This window comes from Neolamprologus multifasciatus, chromosome 11, assembly GCF_963576455.1.
Source record: "Neolamprologus multifasciatus chromosome 11, fNeoMul1.2, whole genome shotgun sequence".
Lineage (NCBI taxonomy): Eukaryota > Metazoa > Chordata > Actinopteri > Cichliformes > Cichlidae > Neolamprologus > Neolamprologus multifasciatus.
The window spans coordinates 20730693-20744369 of NC_140449.1; the positions used below are offsets into that span (position 1 = coordinate 20730693).

Consider the following 13677-nt stretch of genomic DNA (forward strand, 5'->3'; position numbering starts at 1 on the left):
TTGCTATTAAATCTCTGGGTAGGCAATATCTCTTTTGCACTACTGGACAAAGAAAATCCATGATAACCTTTCTGCATATTGTGATTCAAATTAAGAGGGAACCAGACGTCTGCACCTCCCCTGGGCTTTGCTTCCGGGCTTTAGAAAATTTAGCTCATAATGCCAGCCTTTGGTCAACAAGGGGAGTCTGACAAGTGACGGTTTGTACCCCTTAAACCTGCACTTTTTTCTACTGGCCAGCCGGGGGCAACCCCTCAGGTCACAAAAAGAAGCCTGATTTTTATTGCAACATACAACAAAACAAAACTCCTTTCTTTATTTACAGCCTCAGTAAACACGTTCTAATGAGTGGCGTTAAGTCTTATTTTGTAATTTATGGTCCAATTTAGAGTAAAGTAGTCTGGAGCATCCTCAGTTCTCACTCAGATATGTCTTTTACATACAGTCTGAGGTTTCTTCAGGACAGACGGAGTGACTTGTGTAAGATGTTATAAAAACCAAAGAAATCCAAGGATGGAAATAAGATGTGATGCAGTGGGTTAGGCAGAGAGCTGTCAGTTTGGAGACCAGGGGTTGAATCCTTTGTGACGCCAATAGCATATGATGAGCCCATGCTCATCTTGTGGGAGGGGAGAGCTGCATGAAGACGGGTGTCTAGTTTAAAGTTCAGGCATTTCTTTTTCTTTTTCTAAATTTCTACATTTTAGAATCTGGGAAGTTCCTGAAACGGCAGCTATGTTTGTGTTTCTCTTTAGGAGTGTTTTCTCGTGAGCCTCATCTGTGCTCTGTCCAAATTGTACACATTATGTTATCATCCCTTAGCCCTCTGAGACAGTGGGACCCAGATGTGTGTCGAATCCAGCCAATTAATGGCATTAATGACAGTCTTTGTGGGATCGACAAAACAGTCCGCGTGGCTTTGCATGAAGTACATGCACACCGAATTTTAAATACATATTCAGCCAATTACAGCCCTGTTATTCAATAGCTGCACAAAAAGCACAAATAAATATGCAAACACTCACACACGAGTCACACAAACACAGCCTTACAACCCCTTGTAAGTTTGAAATGATCAATCAGAAAGGCTTTCATGCTTCATGATATCTGTTTTGCTGTTTGTCATTTTACTAATACAATGGTAGCAAAGTCATTTAGCCGGGGATTTCATCCGAAGCCATTTGCAATCGATGTGCATTGACTATTTATGGGAGCCTTGCGGGAATCAGACCCAATGAATACCCCCACACCAGCTATTACACCCACCAACGAAACCACGGAGCCACACTCATCCATCTAACGATGTGCTGGTTTAATGCTGTGATTTTTTTTTTATTACATCACAGCTTGGCTGTTGCTGGAAATGTCTATTAAAGTTCTGCTCTGAGGTTCAGGCTCTCCGTTCGCAGATCGATAACTGCTCGGTGATTTTTTATTCACTGTCGTACACAGGCACTGATAGGCTGGTAATTAGTCTTGGACAGTATTAAGAAGCCAGAACAGTGCACGGAAGTGGTGCGAGTGAATAAACGTGGATGCGGTTTAGCGTTCATTGATAAAAGACCCTTCGTTTCTGCTCACAAATGTGTTGTCTCATTCACATACAGAGTCAGTCATCCACCCACACATGCTGTGGCTTCCACACGTGACAGGAACGTTAATACCGACAGAAGAACAGGAGATTGAGAGCTACTGTCAGGCCAACAGAGAGAGATAAAAGGGTGTTCTGTTAATCTACTTCAGGAATAATTCCTTTTGATTAAATGAAGTTAGGAGTTTGGGGAAAATACCATCAAGGCATGCTTGGGTGGGAATGCCAGATGGATGGGGGTAATGTTGGGGTTTACCTAAAATCACTTTTCATGGGTGAGTGAGAATGGTGATAATTTACACACATTACATAAGCTGACAGACGTTTATATATTTGTTCTTTCTTCCTTTGGATGTTGTTTCTAATACTAACAGTGCTAACACTGTACTTACAAGAATTGCTAAGCCTAGAGACCTGGTTGCCGAGTTCCTGTCAACCAGTGGTTGCTGAAGGTTGCTGGGAATCACAATGAAATTGGTTGCTAGGACCCAGCCACCTGTCATACAGCCTCCCCCATCCCCGTTGCTAAGTGAAACTGGTCGCAAAGATGTGTATATGGCGGTGTACTGTAAACCTGCATGCAATTGCTTTGGTTGCTAGGAGACTGATGCAGTCGCCCATAGTTTGTATGGAAGACATCAACTTGTCTGCAAATGATTCGCTAACAGTAGTTAGCACACTTCCTGTGCAAACACTTGCAAACTACACATTTTACTAATTGTGAAACTGATGCAAACTGGAAACAGAGAAAGTAAAAGTAAAAGCTGCCCCTTTTCAAATGTGTTGGTTTCAGCAGTAAGGCACAATTTTTAATTTGAAGATGAACTGTCTTTGTATCCAGTAAGTAAATGGCTTCTGCATTAGCCTTATGCCATATGGGTGACTTACAAGTGAGCTAAACCAGCGCTATCAGATTTCTTAAGTTTCAGTATTGCTAGCTGGTTAGTTGGCAAGTGTTTGCAGCGTCAACGTCTTCCATGCAAACTACAGCCGATAATGGCAGTCTACCTTAAACCAAAGCAATTGCAAGGAGGTTTTTAATGCAGCATCATCTTCACAATCAATTTCTCCCAGCAACACCGAGCAACCTCTAGCAACCACACACCAACTAGGGGTAATACATATTTTTGTGATCTCTGAGCATCTCTAGCCCTGTGTTACTAAAACCTAAGATCTGGAATTGCTTTTGGATGCCTTCAAATAATACAAAAAACAGTTTGGCCAGATTTTCTAAAACATTCCATTAAGAGTCAAACCAAAGTTGAGGAAACCTGAAATAATCGTAACTTTTCCTCAAATGTTTGACCAGAAACACTGCGTATAGAAACACAACTAAAGCATAGTTAAAATTTAAATAAACAAATGTGGAAGTGAAAGCCTTCAATTCCAGGTTTTTCTGGTCTAGAAGTAATAATACTTCCTGGAACAGAGCCTTTCTCAGCATTATATCATGTACAGCTCGTGACGTGTCTGCCTGCTCCTGGTGCCTGGTGAACCAGAGCAGCCACAAAAAATTAAGGATGATTAAATATTGATTGTATGTATCTTCTGTTTAGAAATGTTACAATGACTGATGCTGACTACCGTTTTGAACCTTAGGGTGTGTTTTGTTTTTCCACTTCTCCATCGACTCAGTCACTCATCCTGCGTTTGCTACAAAGTAAACTTATAGAGAACAAGTGCTGACAGCTGCTGCTACATTATTTACACTCCACTTGATGTAATGCTGCCACATAACTATACAGCAGATATTTATAATTATATCAGTCACATAAACAAACTGCAGAATGCCACTTGTGCTTGAGGCCTTAAAGCGCAGCTGTTTTTCGATAAGTACATGTTGTAATTGACATATTTCTCCACAACACAAAGAAAAAATTTATAACACAAACCTCTCTACAGGTAAACTTTATTTACAGAACACTTTAAAGTGAACTGTTTCCACCTACACAAACACAGTGGAGACTGCAGCTGTAACCAATATATAATAATCTTATAATAATTATAAAATTATAAAAATAAAAGCGAATTGAGTACTCATTCAGAGCACTCACATGCAATAAAATAACACTTTTTATTTTAGTTCCATAGTTATAACCTGTGTGCAAATATATCTTTAGCTACTTAACTCATTTTAATAATCATTTTTGAAATCCTAATGCCCAGAAAGAGACGAACCACTGCAAAGGTTGAGATGGCTGAGAAGTGTTATGCTTACCAGGCACTGATGACCAGTAACAAAATCTTTATTTCACTGCTGCTTTTGTTGCATCTAAGCAGAGACAGATAGACCAAAGGTTTGTAGAGTACACTAAAAAAACATTATATTAAAGCTCATTATATACTAGTGTACTAGCAAACAACTCAAATACAGTCCTGTAATTTGGTATTGTGGCCGTCAATTCATTTTTTAATGTGTTTTAAACCACAACGGCCAGCTTTGTACTACAGCTGGGGAATTATCAGCTAATCCGATCACCTGGCTTACTTGGCCTATTTAGCAAGGTGTACTATAATTCACTACAATGCTAAATGCGATGTTGATCTTTTTTTCTAGAAAAATAGGCTTAGATGTGGTGTACCTGCTTGAGATACTGAGCAGCTCTCTCTTCAGTGTGCTTTTCGTTAATGTAGAAAATGAGGCCCTTAATTATGGGTGACTTGGATTAAAGTTTCTTTGTACACTCATCACAAACGGTGAAGCTAGCTTTAGAGGGCCAAATGGCTTTTATATGAGACTGTAAACAAGCTTATTTCCACTGTTAAACTGAACATTTTCACAGTAGATGAGTCAGTGCCATTGAATGGATCTTTTTCCCATAAATTTGTGATTTTTTTTCTGTAAACTTTTCAAGTGTCTCATAAATTTTTAGTTCTTTCTTGTAAATTTGCATGGGTTTTATTTGTGGGGTTTACTCCTAAATATGTCTTTGTTTTGTTTTTTCAAAACAAAATGTAATTAAAACAGGAATTAGAATATAAAGTGTGTCATGAGAGGTAGCAGATTTTTTTTTGTAGTTTTTTTTTTTTTTTGTATGCATACAAATGTGCTTAAATGGTGAGATGCATCCACTAAATGCATGCTAGTTATACTGGCTGCTCAAGGCTGCCTGTTTGCTTAGATGCATGTCAACATAAAGTGTGCCCATGTGCCTCTGCCTTTTATTGTTGGATGGTTCAAACATACACACACACACACACACGAGAAGTAATGCTGTGCAAAATGAAAGGTATTGTTCAATAAAGATCTCATTTTCAGATTATGACACACTCTGCCGGTGCATTTTGTCCAGCATGTAACAGGATATTACAAGTACACACACGTACACACACACACACACACAGACTCATTCATGCACACAATAACCAGCAACATCAAAACTGCCAAAACAGCTGCAGCCCGTCAGAGGACTGGCACAGGACCACTCAGGGTGTACTGTGATATCTGGCACTGGGATGTTGGCAGCACATCCTTTGGGTCCTGTGGGTTGCAGGGTGGGGCATTCATTGATCGGGCTTGGTCCTGCTCATCTCCCAGACTGGAGCTACTGGACAACACCTCGGGCTCTTCTTTAGTAATTTTTGGGGTGTGGTGAGTTGTATTTAGAAACCACTGAGTGTGCGCTTGTGCTAATGTTTAGGTACACTTCAAAGTAACATCCAGATGAATGCCACCATCCAAGGAACATAAAAGTGATAAGTGTCATTCATCAGTGGTTTACTGTTATGGCTGATCAGTGTATATGTGGTTCAGAGTAGCTGCAGAGTCACTTGAGAGCATTAAACTGTTTTGAGTTTAACTGGTGGTTATTATTCCACATTCATCCCCTCACTTTCTTTTACTGCTCTCTGTTCATTTGTTCCTGTGTAAGTCTTTATTCTGCATTTCTGTTTACCACCATTAAGATGTTTCTCTTTGCCTTTCTTTCTTCCTTCTCTCTCCTCCTGCTTTTCCGTCATTATCACATTAGATCTATCTCCCTCCTTCTCTACTGAGCCTCAATCCAATTTTGTTGTTAAGTTACATATCCTCCTTCTCCCAGACAGCTCTCCTCCCTTGTTACACAGCATTCAGCTTCTCACCTATTCACCCTTCTCCTGCTGTACTTTAACACTCATCCACATTTATCTTCGTCTTTTATCTTGCCCCCTTTTCACAGTGTGTTTCGCTGCATCTTTCCTCCCTGCCTTCCTCTTTTGGAAGTTTCTCTCGTCTTCCTCCTCTTTCTGTCTTGTCTAATCTGTCAGGGGACAGCCCAAAGTAATTGTGCTCAGCATGAAACAAGGAAAAACAATCCATCTTGACTGCAGTGCAGCTCATCGGTAATCATCACAGATTACAAATATTTCCCCTTATTCGCAGCCATCAAAGGGGGAAAAAAAAGAGCTCTGACAGTAATAATCTTGTTGGCGAAAAGTGATAATTAATAAAATGAAGCAGGGCCACATTGTCAGCCAAATATAATAGGTGGTTTAATAGAGACCAGGATCACCTCAGTACTTGAGTCTGTTTTGATTAAGTGGTGATTTTTGTTATAAATATCCTCTACTTCGAAATACAGCAGTGCGGAGCTCAAACTGATTGTGACGACTGTATATATAGTTTTAGACCATAATTTTAGACCATAATCATTTGTTGGTAGCACTTTATAATGTCACACTATTAAGCATTAGTAGCAAGCGCCTCATATCATTACTCTTCCTTAGTATTATTATTAGTAACTTTTGATATGTTTATCCATCTTTTTGTTAGGATGCCTGGGTCGTTGAACCAGGCTTTTTGAGTTTATTATATTATTTATAATTTCTAGTCTTTGGGTTTTCATTAGTCATGTCTTACGGTTTGTCTCTGTGTAATCCTTAGTTGCTGTCTCCCCTGTCTGCTATATCCCCGTGTCCAGTCGGTGTCTGTGTCTGTCCTGGTCCCACGTCTCTGTTCCCTCTGTTGTAGTGCCTGCATGTGAGTCTGTGTCTTTTGTTCAGTCTGTGTTATGTGTTTCCTGTTTTACTTTGAAGGTCTCTGTCTTATCTCAGTGTGTTCAGTTTACGCTTCCTTGTCTCGTCAGTTCTGATTTGCCCCAGCTGTGTTTCCCTCCTGTTGTCCATTCCCTGATTGCTCCCTCTATGTATTTAAGCCCTGTGTTTCAGTTTGTCATTGTCGTGATCTACCGTTTATTTAGCTGTGTGTTTTTCCCAGTCCTCCAGTGTAAGTTTATTTTTGATATTTCCAGTTATGTTATATTTGAGTTTAACATTAAAGCGGTTTTGAGTTTAAGTTTTGCCTCCGAGTGTCTGCACCTTGGGTCCTATTCCTGTCTGCACACAGCCGTTCCCTAACACTTTTACTGTTGCACCCTGTACACCTATAACTGCTAGTAATAATATAACTGTAAATACTAAGGAGGACTGATGCTAAATAAATGATGAAATAAGCACTTGCTTATACCTTAATAGGGCTAATAGTTTGACATTAAAATAAAGCGCTACCAATTTGTCTTTTTTTGTTTTTTTGCTTGTACGTTGCTTTAAACCTCAGAAAACCTTCGCCAAAATCTTATTACTTAATCATGGGCATGCTCTATGGTTGCAACCACTGCATACTGTAATTCTAATCATGTGACATTTGTTTCCAAAAATTGGTAATTTCACTAAAATCTGTTAGTGATTTGTTTGAAAAAATTATCTGTTCTTTGAGATTGGTTAATTCTCTCCAACAACAAAAAGAGGAGTTTATTATCACAACAAACTCAAAGTTACAGTCAGAAAATTACAGCTACGTGAAAAAAGAAAGGCCATATGCAGTCCTGCTGTTGCAGTGGTCCAGCCAAAGTTCAGGCTTTAACCCAACCGAAATGCTGCGGCGTGACCTTAAAAGTGCTGCGCATGAACAAATGCCTCCAAACTTCAATGAACTGAAGCAATATTGTAAAGAAGAGTGGGCCAAAACTCCTCCACAACAATGTGAGAGACCGATAGAGTCGTACAGAAAATGATTACATCAAGTTATTTTGCTAAAGGTGGTTCTACAAGCTACTGATTTATGAGGTGCGCTCAGTTTTCACAGTGCTGCACAGAATCCTGCAAAAACGTTATTTTTTGCATGAATGTATATTGAAACTGGGGGGAAATGAGTAACAGTAACTCAGGAGGCTCAGCTTTACACTGGGAGTAACCAGAATGGACAAGATTAGAAATGGGTATGTCAGTGGGATGGCTCAGGTAGAGTTTGGTGGGATAGTTAGAGAGCCGAGGCTGAGATGGACATGTGTAGAGGAGGGGCAGTGGATATACTGGAAAAAGAATGCTGAAGATGGAGTTTTCAGGCAGGAGGAAAAGATGAAGACAGCAGAGGAGGTTCATGGATGTAGTGAGGGAGGGCACACAGAGGGTGGTGTGACAGAGAATGTAGGGATGGAGATGGAGAAGGAGGCAGATGAGCTGCTGTGTCGGCCCCTAAAGGGAGTAACAGGAAGAAGAAGACTGAATGACTTAAGTTGCCTACTTAGCTAATTGATTCGTTATTTCAGAGCACTGGTTGGCATCTGGGTGCCGGCAGAAATAAAATAGGGGTAAGTAGGGGTTCAAGATGAAGTTTTTGCCCTTCAGTGTTAAGTGAAGCAGAAGTGTTTGTGTGTGTGCGTGTTGTCACTTTTCACAGTGAAAAGTGACAAGGAGCTGACATGAGAAATGTTTGATTTGTCAGAACATTTTGTGCTCTGTCAGCTGAGCCCCGCTGACATTCCTGGGTTTGCTTCTTTCATTTTTAATTCAGCAAACTGGAATGCTACAATACCGTCCCCCTCCAAAATAGACAAATACAAACTTTCACAAGATGCTCCTGTTGTAACTTTGATTTTCATTACTTCACTGTATGTTTAGATGCAGTCATTGGAGTACAAATTGGCCTGTTCGCCAAAACTGCCAAACTGCTAAAATACCCAAATGTTCCAATAACGTTCCAGATTTTTTTCCCAGATTGCTGCTGGTTTTCACAAAAACCTTCTGTCTTATGTTTTCTCGGTTGTTATTACACAGTTTATTGAGCTTATGCACCTCAGAAATCCCCTTTTAAACCTTTAAAAATAAACAAAGAAGCATCTTAGTCTTCTTTGAATTATTCAGCTAATTATTAAGCTAATTCGTGAATTGTTTTTGCAGCACAGATGGGTTTGAGACCTTCAGTATTAGAGCGTGCGAACTGTAGTTGAATGTCTACATTCTGTTTTATTTATTTAAAATTCCTGACAGATGCTGGTTTAATCTTTAACATTAGTAAATTATATTAAGCTTTTACTAATTCTAGACTTCTGCCTTCATTGATAAAATAATACGAGATAAATAAGGCTGTGTTTTTACCCTATATTTTTTTCAGACATTCTTAAAGCATCCACGATGCTGCATTAATCTGAGTCCTTATGTCACAAAAACCTACAAATTGCTGAAATGTTGATATGATCCTTGAAAAACGTGCGAATCTGTACAGTTTTCTCCTTATTTTCCTCAGTGAGGAATAATAAAGTCTCCTCTTGTTCTGATAATGTCTCTGCAAAAATCTACACTTCTCAAGTGCTCTTTCAGGTGCTCATTGGTACCTCTTGCCTGATATTTCCAACTCCACTGTATGATTTGCATCAGAGCACAAGAATGAACTGCAAGTGGCCATCAGACCCTGCTGCATGGGGCTTGTTGAAGAAGTTATGACATTTTACCAGAGAGCAGTCTGGAACAAATACTTTGAGCTTCTAATGGAGCAGTTTATTCCTTCCAGTTCCAGTTCAGATGCCTGCTGGGTAGTATTGCATTAACAGCTGTGATGCGCATTTTTTGCTGTTTGTTTTCCTTTTTGGGGTCTTTTTTGTCTTTGTAGTAGTTTTAATACTTCTTTAGAGGGTTAGTGCACAGATTTAGCTTCTCCTGCATGTGTCAGAAACGCATGAAACTGTCCACAGGTCATTTTTGCAAATTGTGTTGTGGCCTATCGTGACATTTTAGTGTTATTCGACCTTCAGTGGATGAGGGAAAAGTGCATGTTAAATGTGTGCTGAGTACTCTGCAAGTTACCACCCTGGAAATGTTTTTCTCCATTTGAACCTACATCGTGATGCCTAAATCTGGTCAAAAGTCAAATGTGTGCACACTTTCTGTTCTTTTTTTATTTTCAGCAACACTTACTGTACATGTGTGCTTCAATTACGGGGAGGAGGAACATATAAGATTGTTTAGTTCAAATAAACAATCATATATGTTGTTGTATTTCTGTCATTTTGGTTCATATATCCACCCGTCACGCAGATAACTGAGGATCTTTTATAACAAAAGTAACAACGTAAATGTGACTTTAGTGTGTTTACTGAATTTAGTGCGGTAACTCGTTAAATTACTGCATTACTGAAAAATGCAAAGGTATTATGGTGACTTGTTGCAGCCGACACTGTTCATAATATCCTAATTGACTCGTATTAGTCGCCAGTTTCTGAAGACTGTGTGTTGTCAAAAGTTCCAAGTTGCTTCCGAGTTCACAGTTTATGTTTGGGAACTTGATATTGTTAAAAAGTAAGCAGGCATAAGGATGAATGATAAATTCAGCAAAATTGGGTAGTATTCAAATTAATTCCTGGGCTTCAAGGAGAATTTTAAGTGGCAGTCCTAACAGAACTTAAAAGTGGGGGTTAGAACCAATCTAGGTGCTGATGGTGTCATTATTTTATAATAACAATCAACATTGTGCAGTCATGTGTTGGAAGTAATATTTGACAGGATAGTGCACAGATAATGTGCATTATCATGTCAGTTATTATCCTGTGAGTACAGGATTAGAAAAGAGCATATCAGAGGGACAGCTCAGGCTGGAGCTTGGAGACAAAGTTAGAGACAAAAGGCTGAGCTGGTTTGGACATGGACAGGAAGGATCGTGGATGTATTGGACAAAGGGTGTTAAAGATGGAGCTGCGAGGCAGGAGGAAAAGAGGAAACCCTCAGAGGAGGTGAAAAGGGGTTGGTGTGACAGAGGAGGATGCTTGGAATAGGTGAGATGGAGGCAGATGATCCGCTGTGGTGACACCCACAGGAAGCAGCCAAAAGAAGAATCATTTAGTCATTTTCTTGCACGCATAACAGAAAGCTCCGTTGATTGTGCTTGCTGTCTGAAACACCTGTCTGATTACTGAAGAGTGAAATGTATCAAAAACGCAAAACAACCAGGGTTCGGCCTCTTCGGCCCTCAGCGTGAAAATCAACACTGTCCAATAATCTAACCATAGTTAATTTGTCATCCTTGACAATACGTTTCTTTAGTGAATGATTTCTGTTTTTGATGATTGAGTTTGACCTTGCTTTTGTTTAACTGTAACCAGATAAAGTCAGTAAACAAACTATAGAAGATTTTTATCCCAGTGTTGTGGTTATTGAGCTTCAGCATCACCACACACCTTTAGTTTAAATTTAAGTGATGCATGAGTGTGGATAGAAATAAAGGAGCATCACTGGAGATTTATGTACAGTAGCATTAGTCTAGCCAGTGATGAATTTTTAAAGCCAAAGTTTGCAAGCATCCTTTGGCTGATTCGAAAGATAATGATAGATGATTTCAAAGGCTAAATGTTTGCTTAGAAAAAGAATATTTCAGAAAGTTTCACCTTATCTCAGCTGTGTTTGATGTGGCGTCCAGAGACTTCCATGTATTTGAAGTTCTGTTATGTGATTCACTCTGATAACTCACGAGTCGCCTCTGTTCTTCACACACACACACACACACACACACACACACACGCATCATTTTACATACCCAGCAACAAGTAAGACACTTCTCTAAAATGAAAGCATTAATTTTAGCTCATAAACTTGAAAGAAATCCAGACGTGAAAGGCAAAAAATTGAATTGTTGTTGAAATTAATCGAATAGAAACACTAAGAGAGTGTGTGAGAAAGGGATGTTTCTCCAGTCCATTAGTGCACTTTAAGCATTACAGAGCTGTACTATTCAGTTACTTTTGGAGAATTTTAGAAGCAGTCCATTGATCAAGAAGACACGAGCTTGGCACTCACAGCTACTCAAATGCAGGCAGGATGGCATTAGGGTAATAAAGTGAGCAGCAGCCCTCCAAAAAGGCTGTGTTCTGTTATTTAAAGTGAAGTGCAGCCATAAGATGTCTAATAGTGGGACGGTCATTTTATGATGTCTTGCTCTCAGTTTTGGCACAATGTACATCTGCCCTTGAAACTACAACCAAGAGGTAAACTACAGCATCCACTTTAGACTCGTAACACGCAGGAAGCATTTCGACCATTTACTTCTAGGAATTGTTAATTTATCACATGGGATTTGAAGCCTCTGGCCATTGCTCACATCTCAGTTTGTCTTTCGTGTATTCGCGCTGCGGAAATTCCTGGTCTCCAGACAACGCTGCTGGAAACCTCTCCTCACTCTCTCCCACTTACTGTTTTTAGACTGGTGGCAAACGAGGCAGCATCACACATGCACACATACCTTTCCTCATCTCTCGCACTTTCCAACACTTCCTTTTCACTTTGGTGAACTCTCTCCCCTTCGTTTCCTCTTTCATAGAAACAGCCACAGGGGTGTTCCCTCAGAGCTGCAATCACAGTTAGGGAAAGTGTGTTATCCTCTCTGAATATTCACGTATATCAGGGTGTGTGAATCTATTTTCTGCCTGTTCTAGGGATTTCCATGCTGTAGGACCCAGACATCCCCCCAGAGCTGTGACTGTGTGTAAGAGTATGTGTGCATGCTTTTTAGTGTACGCTCTATCATCATCTCCTTCAGTGATTAGGACTGTCTCGGCCCCAGACTGGGGTTTAGTCTTTTTTCACTCCCATGGGAAATGGAGACTTGAGGCTGATTTGCATGCAACTGTCTCTTTTTTCAGTCTGTGCTGCACTTTATAGGATCGTCTGGATGTGGGCATGTGCACGCGTATGCGTGCTTGTGTGCATGCGAGTGTGCAAAATTGTCCTTGCTTGCTCGCTTGGTAGGGTCTGACCAGTGCTGCATCTGGTTCCGTGATGAGAGACATCTGCAATCGGAGACTTAACCCGATTAGAGAAGTACGATGGCCTGGGGGGAGCAAGAAATGGTTGAGGCATGGTTGGATGGCTGAGAAGAAAAGATGGAGAGGTCACAAACTGACCAGCGGGCTACAGACGTAGCAGCTGGAGCAGGGAATGCTTTAGGTGGAGAGTGTCCCGTCAGACCTCACACCTTTACCTGTGGAGAAATCTCAGTCTATCTTTGGTGCTGTCATTTTCGCACATTTCTCCTTTTCCTTTTTATCCCCGTTGTCTTTTGCTGTCAGGCTTATTTTTTTCCTCTTCCTTTAACCTTCTTCTGTCCTGTCTGCTTTCCATTATATTCTTTGCCCCTTGCCCTCAGCCTGTAATGGCACAGACTTTAAATTTATCTGTTTTCTCTTCATCCTCATCATTGTTACCAGGCGCTTTATGTTTTTTTTTTCACTCTCTTCCTCTCTTTTTTGTCTCCTGATGGCTGTGCACACATGCATACACTTTTCCCACACCCTCTTCTCTCATCCTTTCCCTCTGTCTTGGTCATGTGGGGGCAGTGGCACTCACTCATTCCAATTGACAGATTACTTTCCTAATGGAATTTAATTATTTATCCCTTCCTCATGGCGATTTAGCCAGGAAAAGACCGACAGCAGCAGCAGCAGTGTGCGGGAGGACAGGGCAGAAGGGGAAGGCGAGGGGGGGGGAGAAAGAGAGGAAGGGAGAGGTGCTCATTTCCTCCTGTGGCAAGAAACTGGATCACCTCCGTTTTGATTTGGAGAAATGTCATTCAGCGAGAAAGGGAACAGGAGTGAGGGATGGTGAAAGAAAAATGGAGGCAGAAAGACGCCAAGAAACACAAATTCATACAGAGGGAGAAAAGAATGAATGACAGGTGGCATGTGGGCAAAACGTGTGAGTATGAATGAATATACATACATTTTACTGCATGGATAACACTCATGTGAACACGGAAAACCTGTTTTTATCACACAGGAGTTCATGACTTACACCGGATACTTATTCTAAACTTAAACACAACTATGATTACACAACTCCCAAAC

At 40.4% G+C, this 13677-nt stretch overlaps 1 protein-coding gene across 1 annotated transcript in view; it reads left to right on the plus strand.

Moving 5' to 3' along the window:
* kcnn3 (potassium intermediate/small conductance calcium-activated channel, subfamily N, member 3) overlaps positions 1 to 13677 on the plus strand; it is a 59868-nt gene that overhangs the window by 16167 nt on the left and 30024 nt on the right. The gene's annotated exons all lie outside the window — the stretch shown is intronic.